The 18,873-nt window shown below is 43.8% G+C and overlaps 1 protein-coding gene across 2 annotated transcripts in view; it reads right to left on the bottom strand.

The window, feature by feature from the left end:
• Positions 1-18,556, bottom strand: part of FAR2 (fatty acyl-CoA reductase 2) — a 123,517-nt gene extending 104,961 nt beyond the window's left edge. Inside the window, exon 1 of one of the 2 annotated variants that reach the window (XM_048300997.1) lies at positions 18,457-18,556. The gene's annotated coding sequence lies outside the window, so the exon portion shown is untranslated. Of the gene's footprint in view, positions 1-18,015; positions 18,122-18,456 lie in introns of those variants that run through there. The other variant, XM_048300996.1, reaches the window with a different exon arrangement.
• Positions 18,557-18,873: the final 317 nt, after the last annotated feature.

Here is an 18,873-nt window from a genome sequence, read left to right as displayed (position 1 = left end):
CATTAAACAAAACTAAATTTACAGTGGGCAAATTTAAAAAGAAAAGTGACACTTCACTGCCCAGTTGTATGTACGCAGCATTTGATAACACTTTTTAGCAGGAAAATGAAGCATTTTCAACAACTTTAAAAACCCCTAAACTAATACAGTTGACAAGCCTAATACCTGAATGAAAACCATTTACTTGAGTCATTTAATAAACTTACATTCAGCATTATAATGCATTTCCCTTTCAGTCTGCAGCATACAGGAACTAATACCCTCTGGCATTTGGAGGATACACAAGGCAGTTTTGAGGCGTTAGATCTACCCAAGTAACTACCATGTAGGACAGTACAGCCCCTTTACTGAGCCTTTGAATTACTCTGGTTCATAAAAACTGAATGCCTTCACAATTAGGAGATTTAGTAAGATGGCATAACACAGAAAACTAGAGAAAGCTTTGCCTTCAAACTTGGCCAAACTGTGTTTCTGCAGTTGGTTGCACTTGCAGCATGACTCCATCCCATGGCAGGACGCCACAGAAATGCAGACTGCTGCTCTGGTAATGCCTTGTGGTTTGGGTTTTTGCTGTTGCTTAGCAGTTATGAAAACAATCCACTTGACAAGGTCAGAATTCATGACCAAGAAACGTGGTGAGCAGAGCAAAACTTATATATAGAGCCCTATCTTTTGAAGTACCAGCTAAGCCTTAAAAAGAAAGCTGCTGTAGTCATGATATTAAGGTTACAAATAATGTATTGCCTAGTAGGAAATCAGAACAAACCCTGACACTTTTTTGTTCCCCTAAGTTATCCTGCACCAATGCACAAAAAAAGGCTTCTGCTGGTTACCAAGTCGTCTGCAACTCCAGTTTACTTAAACACCTTTTTTAATCATGAAAAAAGTAAACAAAAGTAAACCAAAATCTTCATAAACCAATGCACATTCTGCTGGACTTCCACTGCAGATCTAATCTGTAATAATAATAATCTAAAAATAACACCAAAATATTAAATGACACCATCCAGCTTATTCCAGCACCAATGGGAAAGACAGACTCCACACTAGCATAGCAGAAAGATGTGACAGATCAGCGTCTTGAGGGCACATGTTACTTCCAGGTCATGAAGAAAGTGAGCATTCCATGCCCCACATCTCACAGGTAGGCTTGGCTGGGACGCAAAACCTGGCTTGTCCTGTGTAATGGTGCCTCCCCAACCTGGCCAATTCACCATCAGCAGCAGCTTGGAGCCAGGGAGAAACCATCCACAAACACAGAATTTTAGAGAAGAGAGGCCAATGGACTGAATCTTACATGTGAAGCATGAGACTCAACAGGCCTGTGCCAGAAGTGGCTCACAGCCTTTGGAACCCCTTTGCACAGAAAAAGTTTTGCCTACAAACACCATGTTATACTTCGTAATCTCATGCTGGTGTTCATATAAAATTTCCACTAGGAACAGCATTCCAAAACCAGAACAGACTGTATGTTTGTTGTATGTATAAAGTTCATGCTGACTCCTGGGTTAAGTAGCTTGTAACCAGCTTAACTACAAGATTTAGAGGCACTGGTGTGTTTCCAATAACTCCTGGATGCCCACACAGGGTGATGACAGTAGTCACACATCAACCAGCTTTGTTTTAAACGTGTCTAGGTTCAAAAAAATCATCTGTGCAATGTGATGCTCCCTGATGATAAACCTTTAGCCATACCCTTCACTCCCTCTCCTTCTCTCCAGCAACACAAGTGTTTTTACCTCTACCCTGCATATTTTTATGGCATAACAACAGTCTCTTCATTCCTTTCAGTTTAGGACACCAACCACCCAAAGAGAGGTATTAGCAGGGCTCTTCTGCACAGGCAATTTCAGGAGAGGGGCAACCAAGTTACAGCCTGAGGTAGAGATGAGCCTGTTCTCAGAACTCACTGAAAAACAAAAAGGGCGGGATCATATTAATACCATGACTTTGGTACAAGGGGCCCAAAAACACTTCTCACTTGTTCCATGGAGACAAAGGCCCTGCAGTAAACTGTATTTATACCACACCTCAAGAGCCCTGAATCTCTCAAAACCCAGTCTAAAGTCGAAGCACAACGCAGAACTTAAAATGAACAAGCCACTTACTACAAGACAAACAGAACCAAGAAATCCAGGTAAAGCTACAATTTATTTCAAAGCTATGTAACTGCAAACTCAGTTCAGAATTCCCAGTTGGGCTGCTCAGAGAATAAAGAGCAGATCATATCCAAGGTATTGAAACTGATTTATGCTTTTGTTTTCATAACAATGACCCCTCCGCTTCTTGAGCAAAGTATGATTACACGTGATTGATTGCACTCTTACCTTGGCTGCTGTCATTCTGCAGTTCTTAAGTTCATTTCACAAATGCTCTTGCATAATGTACGGGGTTTAACCAGAATCAGGTTTGTATATTCTAATTCCCAAGGGCTTGTGGGTTTATGCATGTAGTCTAACAATGAGATTTGCTGGCTCCAGTCAAACACAGTTCACTTTCAGGCAGCATACCCAAGAAGATAGGTACAGACCTTCCCATCCTGTCTCCTTGGGCACCCCTTGCTGTGCATGCCCTTATTTCTGATTGCTGCTCCTACTTCTAGACTGGAAACAGAAGTATGAACATAGACATATTCCTATTACATGAATAATGTGACTTACACAAGAAATGTTTATCAGGAACATCTTCTGTTTGAAATATATTATCAAGATACTCCACATGTAAATAATTTCCTTTTTTTGTATGCCTCCTCTGAGATCTATATTAGGTCGTAATTATCCCCCCAATACATCCAGCAGAGGCAGAGACATTCCTAACAAGAATCTTTCCAGTAAAACTGGCACAGTGAACACTGATGCTTAAATTCAGCTACAATAAACATCTGAAATCCAGAAACTGAAAAACTGTGTTCACATCTAAAGACAACTTACTGGAAAACTGAACTCCTAAAATAAAATTATTTTGTTGAAAATTGAGGCTTGGTGAGGGATGAATAGAAAAAGCAGGTATTTATTTAACTTAACATTAGGAGTTCATTGCTAAATACAGATATAATTTACTACATATAAGACCAATGGCAACTTTTGTAATTACAGTCATGGTTTGGAGGGAAATGTTGCTATAGCAATACCAACCATAGGAAGGAAATCCACATCTACTCAGAGCAGCATTTTTACATTGCATTATTTTTATAGCACAGCCCTTTAGCACAGATGAGTGCAGTAAATCAAGAGTAACACCAATTTTAATCACATAGACATAGTCTGGGAAAGTATTTCACAGAAATATCCTGAATGAGGAAATTATGACCACACATCAAGTAAGGTTTTGTTCAGTTTACTACTTTCATTCAGTTTAAGTCAACTGAAGTCAAGAGTTTATTTTCTAAGCCAACTTCTCCTGGATTCAGAACACTAAATATTTAGGGGTTGGCTTTTTTTCCCCCCCTGGTTCTCTATATAATCCCAAGCAACCTAAATGAGATCTGATCCTCCTTAAACTGGCTTGACTTAGGTCTGCAAGGTTTCTTGGCTCAGGCAGTAAGTGAAAGCAATAAAACTGGTTTGGGGACTGGAATCATTCCTGGAGTGATACAGGCACATTTACATGTTCCTACCCCTGATGCAGCTGGCATCAGTGTTTATCTGAGAGTCACGAAGGGTGAACAAGATACCATTGCAACACCTTTTTCCTGGCCAGCCTCAAGGGAGGGAATTCCCACCCACAGGTTTCTGGCAATGGGACTTGGGCTGTGGGTTTGGGGAACCAGGACTTCGGGTGTTTCTTTCTAGCTTGTCAAAGGTTGACCCCATTCTGTCTGTCTCCTCTCCTACCTTGGATTACTGATAAAATCATGCTTCCAATTATCCTGTCTTTTAGCTGACTGCTTTTTCACCTTTCCATGAGTTGGCCTCTTCAATTAAATCTTGCAGCACTTGCAATCAATCACAGTCAGTCCTTAAAACAAGGATCAACTCAATCATCAACACTGATCTATAAAAACAGATCTATTATGATTCTGACAGCTGATTTTCTCACGTCTCTTTCTCTCTTACTTTTGGCAAATTAAGTTTCAAAACCAGATTTCTATACATTTCTACAGCTCCTAGAACACCTACAGAGAGAGAAGCAACGACTACAATAAATGCAATGCTCAATAAATAATTCAAATGAAATAATTCAGATTAAATACAAATTACCTGGCTTCCTATAGTCATGTGAACATTGTGGTATTTATTCCCAAGGCATGTCAAAAGAACAGAAAATTTGAAAATGGCTAAGCAATATAAACCCACATCTCATACTTAAGGACTCTGTATGAGCACATGGGTGCATGCAGAGTACATGGGCACATTTCAAGCTGACAGTAAGGAGGAAATCTTTATAGAAGGACTTCCATTGTCCACCATTCCAGATTCACGCTTGTGCACACAGGAAACGTCACAGCCATACAAAATTCTTCCTCTGCATTGCACAGCCCTGATGTCCTGGGCAGAATCATAGAAAAACACAAAAACCCCCCACTGTGATTCTTTGCAGATCAGCAGTTAGGTTCTCTGCTTGGAGAAGGACTCTCATCAGTGCTACATGAGGTCTCTCACAGCTTGGTCCAGCTGAGTCTTTTGAAAACCTCAAAGGAAAGATTCCGCCACCTGTCTGGGTAGCATGTTAAAACTCTTGTGCTACTCAGTGGTGAAAAACTTTTTCCTAATGGCCAGTCTGAGCTGCAATTTGTGACAGTTGTTCCTTGTTTCTACGATCTGCCACTAACAAGCTCCATAGTCATCAGAACTTGTCTTCAAGAAGCTACAGGCTTCTGTAAGATTGCCCCTTTGCCTCTTTTTTTGCCAGACTAAAACAGCCCAAGGACCCTAATCTCTCCTCATTACTTATGGCTCCCATGGCTCAGAATCACCTTGGTAGTCCTCTCTCCATCTTCTAAACATTGTGTTTTCATTTGAGGAACTGACTGACTGAAGAACCAGAGTACTCAGCAGTGCTGGGAAGGACAATTACTTCCCCTAACCTGCTGGCCACGGAGACCACTATGCTGTTTGCCTTATTTGCAATGAAAATGCATCACTAACTCGTTTCCAACTTGGCAGCAATCATCATATCCCATAGCTTTCCCACAAATGTTCTGTTCAGCCAGTTGCTTCCCAGACTATGTTGCTGCAAGGAGATGATCTGCATGGGCACAGAACTTCATGTTTATCCTCACTGAACTTCAATAGGTTTCTGTTGGCCAAATCTCAGGCTTCCCAAGATCCAGCTGAATTGCATTTCTACCACTTGGTGTACTGAACTCTCTCTCCTGCCAATTTAATGTGATCTGTGACTTTTCTCTTCGCATTCCATCTCACCATCCAGATAATTAACAGAGAGGTGACATTGCTAGCCCAATCCCTCACAGGCCACTTGCTATTTGTCTCCAATGAGACACTGAGCCATTGGAGACTACACCTTGAACTCTGATACCCACACAATTTTCAATTAATCTAACAATCCATATACTTGCACAGCTTCCTCAATGAGAGATGATAACAAAAACCTCACTGGAGTCACAGGATAGTTTGGTTTGGAAGGCCCTTAAAGATCAGCTAGTTCCAAACCCCCCTGCCATGGGCAGGGACACCTTCCCCTAGACCAGGTTGCTACGAGTTCCATCCCTGGGATGGGGCATCCACAACTTCTCTGGGCAACCCATGCCAGTGCCTCACCACCCTCACAGCAAAGAATTTAGCGACCAATATGCCCATATCTACATATTTGGTGATTTAATTACAAAAGGCATTCAGGTTTGTCAAATGCTTCTTGTGCCTGGTACACCTGGGTCAACTATTCTTGACTACCTTCTCATTCTTCTCATATTTGGAAACAAATTCCCAGAAGACATGATACATAATATTTCCAGGGATCGTGGAAGGCTGACTATCCCTGAACTACCCTTCTTTCTCTTCTTAAAGATGGGTGTAATAATAGAGCCTTTCCCTAGTTTTCAGGGACCTCTCTGATTTATTTTCATAGAGAATTGCAACTGCAGAATTGCAACTGCATCACCTATGTCTTCCAGCACCCTGGCATCAATCCCATCCAGCCTGATGGATTTGAACATAACCAGCTTTTTAAAGCAGTTCTGAGCAATAAAATATTCTGTTTCCTGTGCTGCACTGCTTATTTAAGATCTCCTAGTCAATCTTCGCTTTTGTACAAAACCGTATTTGGAACAAGAACATATCATGCCTCTTGCTTGGTGGGTCAAATTGCAAGACAGGCCACCTCTTGCCCATGAACTCAATCCCACACTGCTTGGGCTCTGAGGACACAGTATTTATACTCACCTCACCCTTATAAAACAGGGAAGGGCTCTACCCTCAAGCTCCATGAGCAGCCATCTACCAAAAAGTGCTTCTCACAAGTAGCCAGTGATATGAAAAAGAAGAGAACCTAAACATTCAGAGTACTAAGCCTCCAAACACTGATTAAGGGAGAAGAACAGAGAGCTGAGAAATGCCCACAGGACAAAGAAAATTTTCAACCCTTCCCTTCATAGTATCTCCAAAGTAACTGAAGGAATGAAGAAAAAGAGTAACTCACCTTTCTGACACATGACCTTATACTTACTTAACAGGATTAAAATTACTAGATTCCATATGGATTCTGCTAGGATGTGGTTCCTCCAGGGGAACAATGGAGACCCAGTGAGACTCCCCTTCACTGACATTAAAGAATCTCACTGCTGTCTTGACAGATCAGCCAGGTTACCTTCCTGAATGCTCAGTGCAAGACTGCTACCTACCCTTTCCTCTGACTTTATCAGGGACCTACAATCTGCTGCAGACTTGTCACTACTTGTTTCTGAGTTGAGAAACAAGAGGACCCAAATGCTGCCTAATGGCAGCATTTCCAGAGCTCTTCAGACAAAGCCCACTGTGCTATTGCCAATTCTCAGCATTCAGAACAAAAGAAGGGAAGCCATTTCCACCGTATACAGTTTTTGAACACTGCTCCCTACTCCATACACTCTGTTACAGAATCCCAGGATGGGTCAGGCTGGAAGGGAGCACAGAGGGGCAGCTGGTCCCACCTCCCTGCTCCAGCAGGGCCATCCCAGAGCACACAGCACAGGATTGTGCCCAGAGGGGTCTGGAATATCCCCAGTGAGGAGACTCCACACCCTCTCTGGTCTCTGTTCAGGGCTCAGCCACTGCCCAGGGAAGAAGTTCTGCCTCCTGTCCAGGTGGAATTTCCTGGGCATCAGTCCCTGCCCGTTCCTCTGGTGCCATGGCTGGGCCCCCCGGAGCAGAGCCTGGGCCCTGCTCGGAGCCCTCCCTGCACACAGGGACACCCAGGGCTGAGGGCCCCTCTCAGCTGGGGCTCCTCTCCAGGCTGGACAGCCCCAGCTCCCTCAGCCTTTCCCTGTCAGGGATGCTCCAGGCCCTAAATCATCTCCTCAGCCTCTGCTGGCCCCGCTCCAGGAGCCCAGAACTGCACACAGCATCGGAGATGTGCATCACAGGGCAGAGCAGAGTTAATCTCATGTTCTTTGTTAACAGTGAAGTGGAAAACACAAGCACAAAGCACTACCCTGCTCCTCTTCATTCAGCCTGTGGCACACTGGCAGACCTTGGTATCTGATTTCAAATCTACCACATTTACCTAATTTCCACATACTTTGTACCACGGAGCATCACTCGTGTGCTTTGCTATGTTCCCTTTGCTTTCAAGTACTAATGCCACACTCTTACGCAGAAAATGCACATCTCCAACGAGTGTATGAGTAAACAAGAAGTGCAGACTTACTGGACCAGTAAAATCACTGTGTTCTGGCAGAAAACATTCTCAAGAGGATAGAGACCACGGCACCCGTGGCCCAGCATATCTTGTTCTTGTAGCATGAAATTCTGGTGGAGAAATATTAATAGAACTTTCATGTTTATGCTAAAACAGCAGAACATATGTTCCCTTGCTAACACTACACCAGATATTTATTATTAAAGAAATTATTTAATCAATGAAGAAACACTAAACACAAACAAAAAAAAAAAAAAAGAAAAAAAAAAAAAGAAAAAAAAAAAAAGAAAAAAAGAGTTCTACAGTTGTAGGTTTACAACTTACGAATAGGAGGACAATGAAAATAGAAAATTTATATATTTTATCCTACTAGTGCACTCAGATTCCATCAGAATTTGCTTTTTAAAGGAACGAAGGTAAATTTCCATAAACTATGAAAAACATGGCATTTTAAAAAGCTAAGGCAATGAAGTATGACCTTTTCATCACGAAATTAGTTATCCTTACTGTATTTTCCTGGCCTTAATCTTCCTGAACTTTCATAACAATTACCAAAGAGATGCAATATCTCTATTAGTGCAAGTGGAACTTTCTTGTTTTCTAAGATTTTTGCACAGCACTGTAGAGAATAAAAATCCATCTACCTATGGGACACTCCAGTGAAAACTCTGTACATGATTTAAAGGAAGCTACTGCTAGCAATTATGAGCACTTTAGATAAAAAGCATCTCACACAGGATATTTTGGGCACTATATTTTGCATGGAAAGGACATAAGGTTGCACATAGCAGGTAAGATTTTTGAAGTCTGAAAGACAGAAAAAAAGAAAAAATAAGTGCAAGGACGTGCCCGTTTTATTTTATAAATGAGTCAGCAGTACTGGGTGATATTTTTACAAAGCTGCATGGAGCAAAGCACCAAATGCTACCAATGCTACTCTAGAGTGATAATACAGACAACACACTGAAAATGATACGTTTAGAGTAAAAATCCACATGAGGACTTGCATGCATCTCACAAACCCAAATCCTACTGTCTTAAATTCCAACAATCAGATGTAATAAATTCAGCTTACTCTTCTTACCCAGGAGACAAGGCACAAGTTTCCTGCTCTGTATCTAGGAATGCTATGAGACCTACTTCTAGAATTCCACTTTTTATTTAAGGGCTCACAGTCACAATCACATTAGTCACACTCAGTGTAGGCGTATGTAGAAAAATAAGAGAACTACTCTCTTTGAAGGCACCCTGTCATTTAACGAAAGACAGTATTGTGACTGTTCTAACATTTTGAACACACGAATCTCAGATCAGAAACAAGTTCCTATGAAGGGCTCCAGATCACCTTACTTCATCTCCCAGAACAAGACTTACCTAGGCTGCTAGGGAAATTAAATGTTAGTGACAAGCAGAGGAGTTGGGTTTTGATAAATGCAGATTATGTCGCTTCAGAAGGCAAGAACTTCCCCATCTTTAAAGATGCAATCTATTGCCAGCAATGGAATCTCTGGCATTGCATATTATTTTTTTCTTTTTTTCAACAAGCTTATCTAATTTTTAAGGTTAAATACCAACAGCTAAATGTGCCAACCTATAACCTTTAAGACTGGAAGTTTAAAATCATATTGAACTTCAAGAACAAAGCAATCGGTCCTCCTGTGTATATCCTTCCAGAAAAGGTGACAGAAATGTGTTCAGTATTAATGCAATTTCAGCCTGTTGATGATTCACCAGCAGAGGGGTGACTACTGAAGCACAAATATTCATTACTTGAAAACCAATGCTGCAGTAAATGTAGCATTGACAGGCAAAGGTTTCCAAGAGGAACCTGAGAATTAAGACACACACCCCCTGTCCAAGTGGAATAGTATGAGCAGCGAATGCATCTGTAGGCTGTGACTGACTTGCTGCCAGATCACAGTTTAGCTTTGCGTATGTGGTTGGTTCAACAGTATTACTGTGTTGGCAGAGTCCAGAGATCTCATCTTTAAAATATGGGTGGGTTGTCATCACATCATCTTGGAAGCACAAAGCACACAGTTCCACCTTCTCCTCGATCTGCTTGCTGGGAACTCTCCGTGGACAAGTTCATCAGCAGCAAGCAATGCCTAATCAGTTCTTGAAAACCCCTAAGCCAACTAAAGCGATAGGCTTTCTCTCGGTGGAAAATTCAGTGCTTCCAATGGCAGAAAAACAATCTCAGCTGTATATGGGCCAATACAAACATCCAGCAGAAAAAAAAATGCTGGGCCGAAACACCTGAGGCCCCATGTATGGAGCATTCTAGTACCAGGAACTCAACATCTCAACATCTCTTGATTTGGACCCTGTAGCAAACAGCAGGATTTGAGACAGGAGCCTGTAAAGCACTTATTTTAGTGTAAATACAGACAGCTTTAGAACTCGGTGGAGATGGGTTCAATTCTACGCTGAGCCAAAGAGATTAATACACAGCTAGCAGTCTGCTTGACACTACAGAAGAATGAGGGGTCAGGAATAGGCCAAAACAAAGGTGAAGGGATACATCTCAGGCAGGAAATGAGTCTTTGTGGACACAGTCTGAGCTCTCTCAGCTGAGTAAAGTGATAGCAGAACTAGGCAAAGGAACAAAACAAAATGCCTGAGAAAGGACACAGAGATTAGGAAACAGGGGAAATGAAAAAAAATATTAACTGAGAAATGAATCAAGATCCAGAATTTCCCTTCAAATCAACGTATTGTTTGGGGTACCTTGAAACCTTGAATTCAAGTATAGCAGAAACCCACTGGCTGCTTTGAGGATGCACAGGACAAGGCAGTAGCCACTGAACATAAATGTAAGAATATGGAAAAATTAAAACCATAGCTAGACAGTATTATGGCAAATGTTACTGGTTATCTGCAAAACCACAGAGGTTTTCCACTGAGCTGGAAGGTTTGAGCACATCTAGGTGCAAGATTTGATGGTTGCTTTGCTACACACAACAGAGCATGACACAAACACCCTGGTACCCCCTGGGCTCTTCGCCCTCTCCTCTCTGCAAGTGTCATCAACTTTATTTCAGATGCAAAGAAAGGCACAAAGAAGTGCAGAGGGGACCACTGACATTTTGTTCTGTACTAGGAATGTATTGCTCTGGAGTACCTAATGAAGATAGCAGCAATGAGGACTCAAAGGAGGTCACTGGTAGAAGCCAGCGTCATTCAGTGTCTGTAACATCTTGACCTGAGATTTCATTTCTTCCTGCAGCAGGGCTCCACAGGGAAGTAGAAGCAGAACCACATCAAAGTAATAATGTACATTACTGGAGAAAGGATCACAGGGCATGTAAAGAGCTAGGCTGAGAAGTTCCAGCTGCAGTCACAGGAATAAAGAAGAATCTACTGCACATACTGCATGGCTATCAGAGCTCCAAGGCTGCTTATACAGATCTTTTATCAGAAAAGCAAGCAGGTTGCTTCTTTGCAGTCTGCAGGGTCACAAGTAAAGCACCGAGGATGAGTTGAGGGTTAACTAAGGGTATAATTCTGTCTGTCACATTCAATTTAGGAATGTGAATACATGAGAGTTTGGGTGTCTTATTAATGGCCTGGGGACCAATAGCCTCAGCCTCTTCAAAAATTTTTTGTCCAACAAAGGAGTTGGGTCCTTAACAGCAATGACATTTAATTCAATAGCCAAAGGAAATCTAGAAGCAGTCCTGGACTCTGATGTTCTCCTTAACTTAAAGCTAGAAGCAATGAATAAGCTGATGTCAGTATATGCAATAGTTTTGCTAAGGGCTCCTTCTGTAACAAAATTTCACCCTCAAAATTGTCCTTAAAATTGGGTTTAAACAGAATCATGCCATGGATTTCAGACCAACTGATAACAAAAATAAAAGAGCTCTGTGTGCATGTACTACATCAGAAAGTGCTTTATGTCAGGCAGGCAAGTCCTTTTATCTTTTTCTCCCACCACTCTCCCTCACAACAGAGTACTTCTGAAACTCCTTCATTATATATCCATAGCCCAAGTAGGGGACTGTAGAAGAAACCTATTAATTTCTGTACTTACAGAGAAACATTTTTAATACTAATGCCCAATATGACCACGAGTTAGTGAATAAGCAGTGACAGGTGGTAAAAGCAGATGGTTTTGAAAAGATTTGCGGCAGTCCCTGGCTCCACCATCCTAGGAGCTCCACAGGCTACTGGCAGAAGAAGTTGTTCCCTTCCTTTTCTTTCCTTACTCCAGAAAACCAGCAGCTGATCTCACTGGTCGCCACAAAGGCAGGAAAGGACAGGCAAAACTCACTCACTCGTGTTCTTTGTCCCACCTCCAAACTGGTTTTGCCTCTCTGCAGAAGCCCAGCTGAACGCAAGCGGTAGAACTAGGCTGAGCAGCCAGGTGCCCATCTGACACGAGATATAACCCACCCCCATGTTTGCTGGTCCCAGCCAGGACCAGAGTGGGCAGAGCTCCTGGGTTTTGCAGTCACTCACCACAGACCACAACCACTTTGCTTCTGACCACACTGGAGGATGGTACCCTAAGAGAGAGCATCACAGCACGCTCCAGTGCTGAACCCCGGCATGCACACCTGCCTGCAGGCCAGAGCTCTGCTCAAAGCACCAGCACCTGTTTCTGAAGGCCCTAGTGATGAAGGAGGCATCTCAGATGCTGCAACCCTGCCCAGCCAAACTTTGACAAATGGTGAATAACTTCATGTCAATTAATCATAGAGCGATACTGCAATGGGAGCAAAGCTCAGGGAAGCGTAACCGCACACATTACATCTCAAAACAGAGAAAGTGGGCAAAAAACCATTATTTCTTGTGTAAACAACAGCAGTAACAGAAAAATATAATTCCAATGAGTGTTGTGTGTTTGGCCAAAGCAATGTTGATTTCTACAGATACAACCTTCTCCAAGTTATTGCTATTTATGCTCAGGGAGCAAGGACCCACTAATGACAAAGAGACACCACGAGCGTCATGCTGTCATTTTGGGGATGCTGCCTCAGCTGGAGCACAGCACCAGCTCCAGTCAGCTGTAACTCTCCTCTGAGTTATCACTGCACACCTATAAAGATGACTCAGACAACTTCTTATTCTGCCAATGAATCATTACATGGTGCCACCTCTGGCTACTGTCAAAACCACCTATAACCACCTTAGCCATTAACTCCACAGTACATCCATTCCAAAGAACCTTTCAGAACACTGCTCTGCTCTGTTAATACCCACACATTTTGTGAGTAAATTAAGAATCCCTCTTTCAGGATTTACTGAAGTGTAGGGTAGGAGCTACACTCCTGAAAAGGGCTGGTACTTTTCCTACACAGCATCTCCATTTTTCAGATTTTCCTCAGAAACAGGAGTGATTAACTCAATATCAACATAACACTTATTCTTGTTTTACATTTCTGTAAACAGTACAACTGCATAGCTTTGTAAGAACCTTTCTCTTGTTATCTATTGCACTGCTTACAAAATTGCAGTCAATTAACATTTTTATAATTTCACTCACACTATCAAAGTAGTTTTTGAAGGAATATTCTAGAGAGGGTTGTAACACTACAGTGTAATTATATTCAGCATCCCCTGAATAAGAAAAGGTCCTTTTGAACTATCTACAGCAAAATAAATCCCTATTCTTTACATGAAATAGGGAATCTTTCTTTCCTTTAAACAATTAGGTTTATCGTTTCTTTCAGGAAGCTAAAACAGAAAACAAATAAAAAACAAAAAAAGGACCTGTCAGTCCAGCCAGTCCCAATTTCATACAGCACTGCAGAAACAGCAGTCTGCTACAAGGGTAAACACAGGCCATTCAAAACTGGAATCAAAACCTTGTATTTGTTTCCAGAGAACACCCCATGGTAAAACTGCCTCTTACCTTTGGACACAATAAAACATGGATCTGGGCTTGGATTAAGGCAAGGCCAAAAGATGGCTTTAGAAATCACATTGCAAGTATCCAGGCGTGCAACCAGTGCTGCCATTCTTGAATGCATTAACCAGTCCTCAAGCTTTGTATTTGTTCTGTTAACCACAGAGGACAAGCACCTGCTTCTCAGAGCAGATTTGGAAGATGGATACTGGTATAAAGGGCTAAAAATTAAATGAAGTATGAGGAAAACCTATTATACACGTTTTATGGGCAGAGCTGCACCACAATTACATTTGGGAGGGAGAAGACTTTGGGAGTCAAACACAACAGCGCATTTTTGAGGCACAAGATACCTTTTTCTGTGAGCATGGGTGGAAGAACAGAGCCCCATACAATTTCCAGCCACTTAAAACTGCCTAAGCAGAGGTACACACAAAGAGAAACACATTCAAGCAACTCTTGCAAAACACAGCTAATATAAGCTTGGAACAGAACACAATTATAGCTGAATTACAGGTATTTTTTGCCAAACCTTCAATATGCCTTATGCTTTAACAACAAATGTAGCCACAGATTTGAGGGAGAAAGTTTTCAATAATTATCAACAGAACATTAATTACATGCCTACTATTACTATTTCGTTATGTAAAGATCTAGTTAGCTGTAATTTTAATGCTGCATGTCACTCAAAGACAGCTCCATTTTCTAAAGAAAGCCTTAAAGAACTATGAAAAAAGAATTTAAAAAGAAATACAAAAAACACCACAGACAGTCTACCTCAGATGGCGTTAAAAAATGGGAAAGAGAGGCTTACCATTCAAAAACTAAATGGAAAAGAACTGTAGTAAAGAAAAAAGAAAAAGCATCTGCTGTAGTTCTATCTTGAAGGACATACACTTTCCTCTTTGACTCAGCTCATCAGACCCTTGAAGGGTATGTCTACACAGGTGACTGGAGACAGGCAGGCACCGCACCTCCCTCTCCAAATTGGCCACACAGGAGCCAAATGAAATCTGGAGGCCGTGCAGAAGCATCAGCACAGCACCAAGCGAGCTCGTGAGGCTGAACATCCCCCGCTGCGAGGGGGAGCAGCCCGCTCTTCCCCCAAGCGCACGATCTCCGCTGATTCCTCGGCGCGTTTTAGTCAGGCATTGAGTCAGACCCAGGAACTCATCCAACTGAAAACCAGGCCAAGAGCAACAACAAGAGCAGATTTCCATTTGGCCAGGAGTGACAGTCCCATCCTAAGCAGGAGGTCGGGAATGCGTAGCCAGAGGTGAGGCAGGCAGGCAGGCTGACCCCCTGGTCAGGCAGGAGCCCACATTTAGCAGCTCCACATGAGCACAGGTGAAGAGCTCACAAAACAAGGGCTGCCTTTGTGAAACAGCTGCCTGAGCCAGGCAAGTGAACGTCCTTCAGATTATCCTTATTTCCAGGTACATCTGGTGATGCCTGTCTCTTTCCATTACTACTCCTAGTAATTTAGATTAACATTTTAATCTCATTGGACAATATTCAAACTTCCATTTCTTAAGCCTCCTTTGTGGACTCAGGACCCTCAGGTAAACAGAATGCTGTAGTTTCTCATAGTAATAATGGGAAATAATGCAACTATGGGACAATGCTAACATTATTCCCTGCAGCTGTTATTCTCAATCTTTTCTTCCAAAAACAGCAAAACCAAAAAACACAGTAAGATAAGCAATAGTCCCCAGATGAGTCAGGTACTCATCAGTACAGTTTTCTCCACCTCACTGAGTTATTCACATGGTCTGTCCCTTGTATAGGTCAAAATGACTTGCTATTGGGGAAAAACCTGGCAAACTCTTCAGAATTAGGAGCTTTCTATGTGAAATGTAGGGGGAAAAAAACCAAAACAGAAAAGTTTTTTTCCAGTGATAGTCTAATTCTGCAGACTGCTCCTCTAGAGCAAGGATCTACACTCTGCCACTGACTTGAAATCATCAGTATCCAGAAGTATCCACTTGTTCATCTTCTGTACTGCACCATGCAGACAAATGACAGTTTCTGTGCCCTTGGTCCTATTGCCAACAGTCCCTGTCCCAATCCTTCTGCCCTGTCATCATCCATGTTCTCCCTGCCAGCACTCCTACACCTTCCCAAATCACCCACTCACCCAACTCCCCAAGATTCAGGTTTGTTAGATCTGAACTGACTTTGGGGAAGGTATAGGAAGTTGATCAGTCAAAGCTGCCTCCTGTAACAGAGCCACAAACTTTGTGCTCTGTTAACAGTCCACTTCCTATTACTTTTCTAGCAGTTGATATCTAGATTATTCTTCTTTATTTTTTCTCCCTTTTTTTTTTTCCCAAATGACAACCTATGGGTTCAATTTACTCAGCCTTTTCTCACATGGTCTTCAAGATGTTTTAAAACTACATTTCCCGACCAATAATTTAAACAAGCCTAGGGATTAGACTTGAATCCTGAATTGGAAGAACTGGAGAATTTGCAGCTTTGTTACAATATCAGATGCATCCTCAAACATACTCTAAATAGAGTAGAAGGCTGGCCTAAATCTGCTATTGCTTCATGTTTAATTCAGATACCTTTGAGTGAATGCATCCCCATCCCCCCAGTTTTGTTATCCCCAGCTCTTATCACCTATGTACTGAAACTGATGGTGGCTTTCACTTAGACAAACACCCCAAAACACAGAGGGAAGTGTTTTAAAACACTATAGTTATGCAGAAACAAGTTGTCAGAACAAAACAATAGATGCAGAGATTAAAGCACTCAATTGCAACAAGGATTTTATAACTTTACTAAATCAACTATCAGTACAATTTTTTAACTATGTAGTTCCTTCAAACAGAAGACAAGTACCTAACTCAGTAATGAACAGAACTTGCACTTTTCTAGTCAAGAACATTACAGGTAAGCAGGAAGCAATGATGTTTTTGATACTGCAGTGCAAATCAAAACAAACTCCAGTAGCAGATCTCTGTGCCACCAGCTTCTTAACAAGTGGGGATGAAGGTTCCCAGAATGCCAGCACACACAGAAAGCTACACTCCAAACTAACAAGCCGAGATACTGTGAGCTTTGGTATGGGAAGCTTCTGAGAGGCCTTTAATTTTGTTATGTTTCTGGGATCATCGAATAGTTCAACCATACACTTGTTTTAATACAAATTCCAAATTCAAGTGAACCAGCATTAGAGATGATACGGATTTTGAAACATTTTTCTAGCCTAGCAATGACCTTCAGAGATAGCAAACTCTCAGTCTAAATAAAGATGCAAAACTAGCCTTTTGACTGAATTTATAGCGCAATAGTTCTGGGTGAAAACACAGAAATTTAGTTTTATTGCATCCCCCTGCAAGATAATGGTCTGTCATTAGTTGTTTCCCTAGTTATGCCCTTAAAAGGCTCCGAGGCAAACACGTAAAAGCAAATTGTTCTGAGTAACAACATTACTGTAAAGGACTGTATAAGACAAGGCAAGGTCACATGTGTCTAGTTTCCAGAGAACTGAGGATATCCTCGCAAGATCCTGTACCAAAATTTGCGTTAAATCTTTGTGGTGCCCTGCGGGTGCGGGGCAGTAGGGATATCCAGTCATTTCCCGGTCAAGAGACAGAAAACAGCACCAAGGCTCCGAGTAAGGCACTTTCCTCATATGATTAAAACTCTATTGCTGTCTAATAGCACACTTCTATTAAAGAAACCAAAAACAACGTATGGGCCTAACAGCAGGAAAACAAAAAGGCAACCCTCCCCTACAATTAGATTAGATCTTCCTTTATTTTCAATAGCATCGCACTGATGATTTACCCGTACCCGGAGCCAACCCTGCGGTGAGGCAGGGCGGGAGCCGCTCGCCACATCCTCTCCTGGTTCGCAGGGTCGCACCCCGGCTTCAACTCACCAAGGAAGAGCCGAAGCGCCGGCGGGGCCGGGTCCGCCGCTGCCCCCGGGCCACCGCGCGGTGCCAGGGGCCCGCCCCGGCCGCTCGCGGCTCCCCGGCCGCGGTACCTGCCCGGCACGGCCCCGCCGGAGCCTCACGGCCCCGCGGCAGCCGCTGCAGCCGGCCCGGCCCCGCCGCCTCCCGCGCATCCTCCCTCTCCAGCGTCGCCTGCTCCTCTCCCTCGCCCCCACACCACCTTCCTGGGTGCTTTTTGGATGGTGTGGGTTTTTTTTTCTTTGCTTCCCTCCGCCGTGCCCTAGCGGGTTGTTACCTTCAATCGCCGCTTTTCCGACCAATTCCTGTTTCCAAAGCGCTGCCCCCCACCCTCCCCAGCACGCAAGCAACTCCCGGCAAAGAAAAGGAGAAGGAGGAAAAGAGAAAAAGCAAGGGAGAAAAAAAAAAAAAACCAAAACCCAACCAAATAAAATTAACAAACCTCTCGTGGCTCTCCGGGTGTGCCAGTGTGTATCCGGCCGGGGGAGGGAGGCGGGGAGCAGCAGCGCCTGCCCCGCCGCTCCGAGCCCGGACCGGGGGAGGATGCGGGGCCGGCCGGCTGAGCGCCGCGGGCTCTGCAGCAGGAGCCGCCGGGCACCGCCGGGGCGGGAGAGCGGGCCACCCCCGGCAGCACTCAGCCCCGCGTGTGCCCGTGAACCCCCGCCGCAGGCTCACGCCCCTTCCTCCGCGGCCCTCGCCGCTGCCAGCATCGCCCCTCAGCTGTGGGGCACCGGCGCTTTCGGCGGCCCGGCCGCTCCCCGCCGTGGCCGTGCCGCAGGGGTTGCGGGCACGCCACGCCAGCCCTGCAGGAACCAGCAGGGCAGGAGAGAAAAGGCTCCCTTTCTCCCTTCCCTCCTCCCTCCCCGAGGTCTCCCCTCCTTACCGGGTTGCCGGGGCTCTTCTGCCGCCTCCGGGTTTGCTGGGGCCGGGGCGAGTGGCGGCGGCGGCGGCGGCTCCTAGCGCCTCCCCGAGCCCCTTCCCCACCCTCGTCCTCCCCCGCTCCGCCTGCGCCGGCGTAAGCCGGTGACCGGGAATGCGGGAAGCGGGCCGGGCTGTGCTGGAGCCCCCCCAGGCATTCAGGGGAGGGGGGTGCCCGAAAGCTCCTAAATGCGTGGCAAAGGGGCAGGGCGAGTGGTCTCTCGAGTGTCCTCCAAAGTTATTCCACCTCCTTACTCTCTTCAGTTTACAGCAAAATTAACGGCTGCGATTAAAATGATCAGGAAGAATATCGTGCACAGAAACAGAGTTATAAAATAGGCATATTAAGTTAATTGCGTAATTTGTCTTACAAGCGTTACGG

Source organism: Corvus hawaiiensis, chromosome 4, assembly GCF_020740725.1.
Source record: "Corvus hawaiiensis isolate bCorHaw1 chromosome 4, bCorHaw1.pri.cur, whole genome shotgun sequence".
NCBI classification, from domain to species: domain Eukaryota; kingdom Metazoa; phylum Chordata; class Aves; order Passeriformes; family Corvidae; genus Corvus; species Corvus hawaiiensis.
Note: the sequence above shows the minus strand (reverse complement) of the source record. Positions and strands in the feature narration are given on the sequence as shown.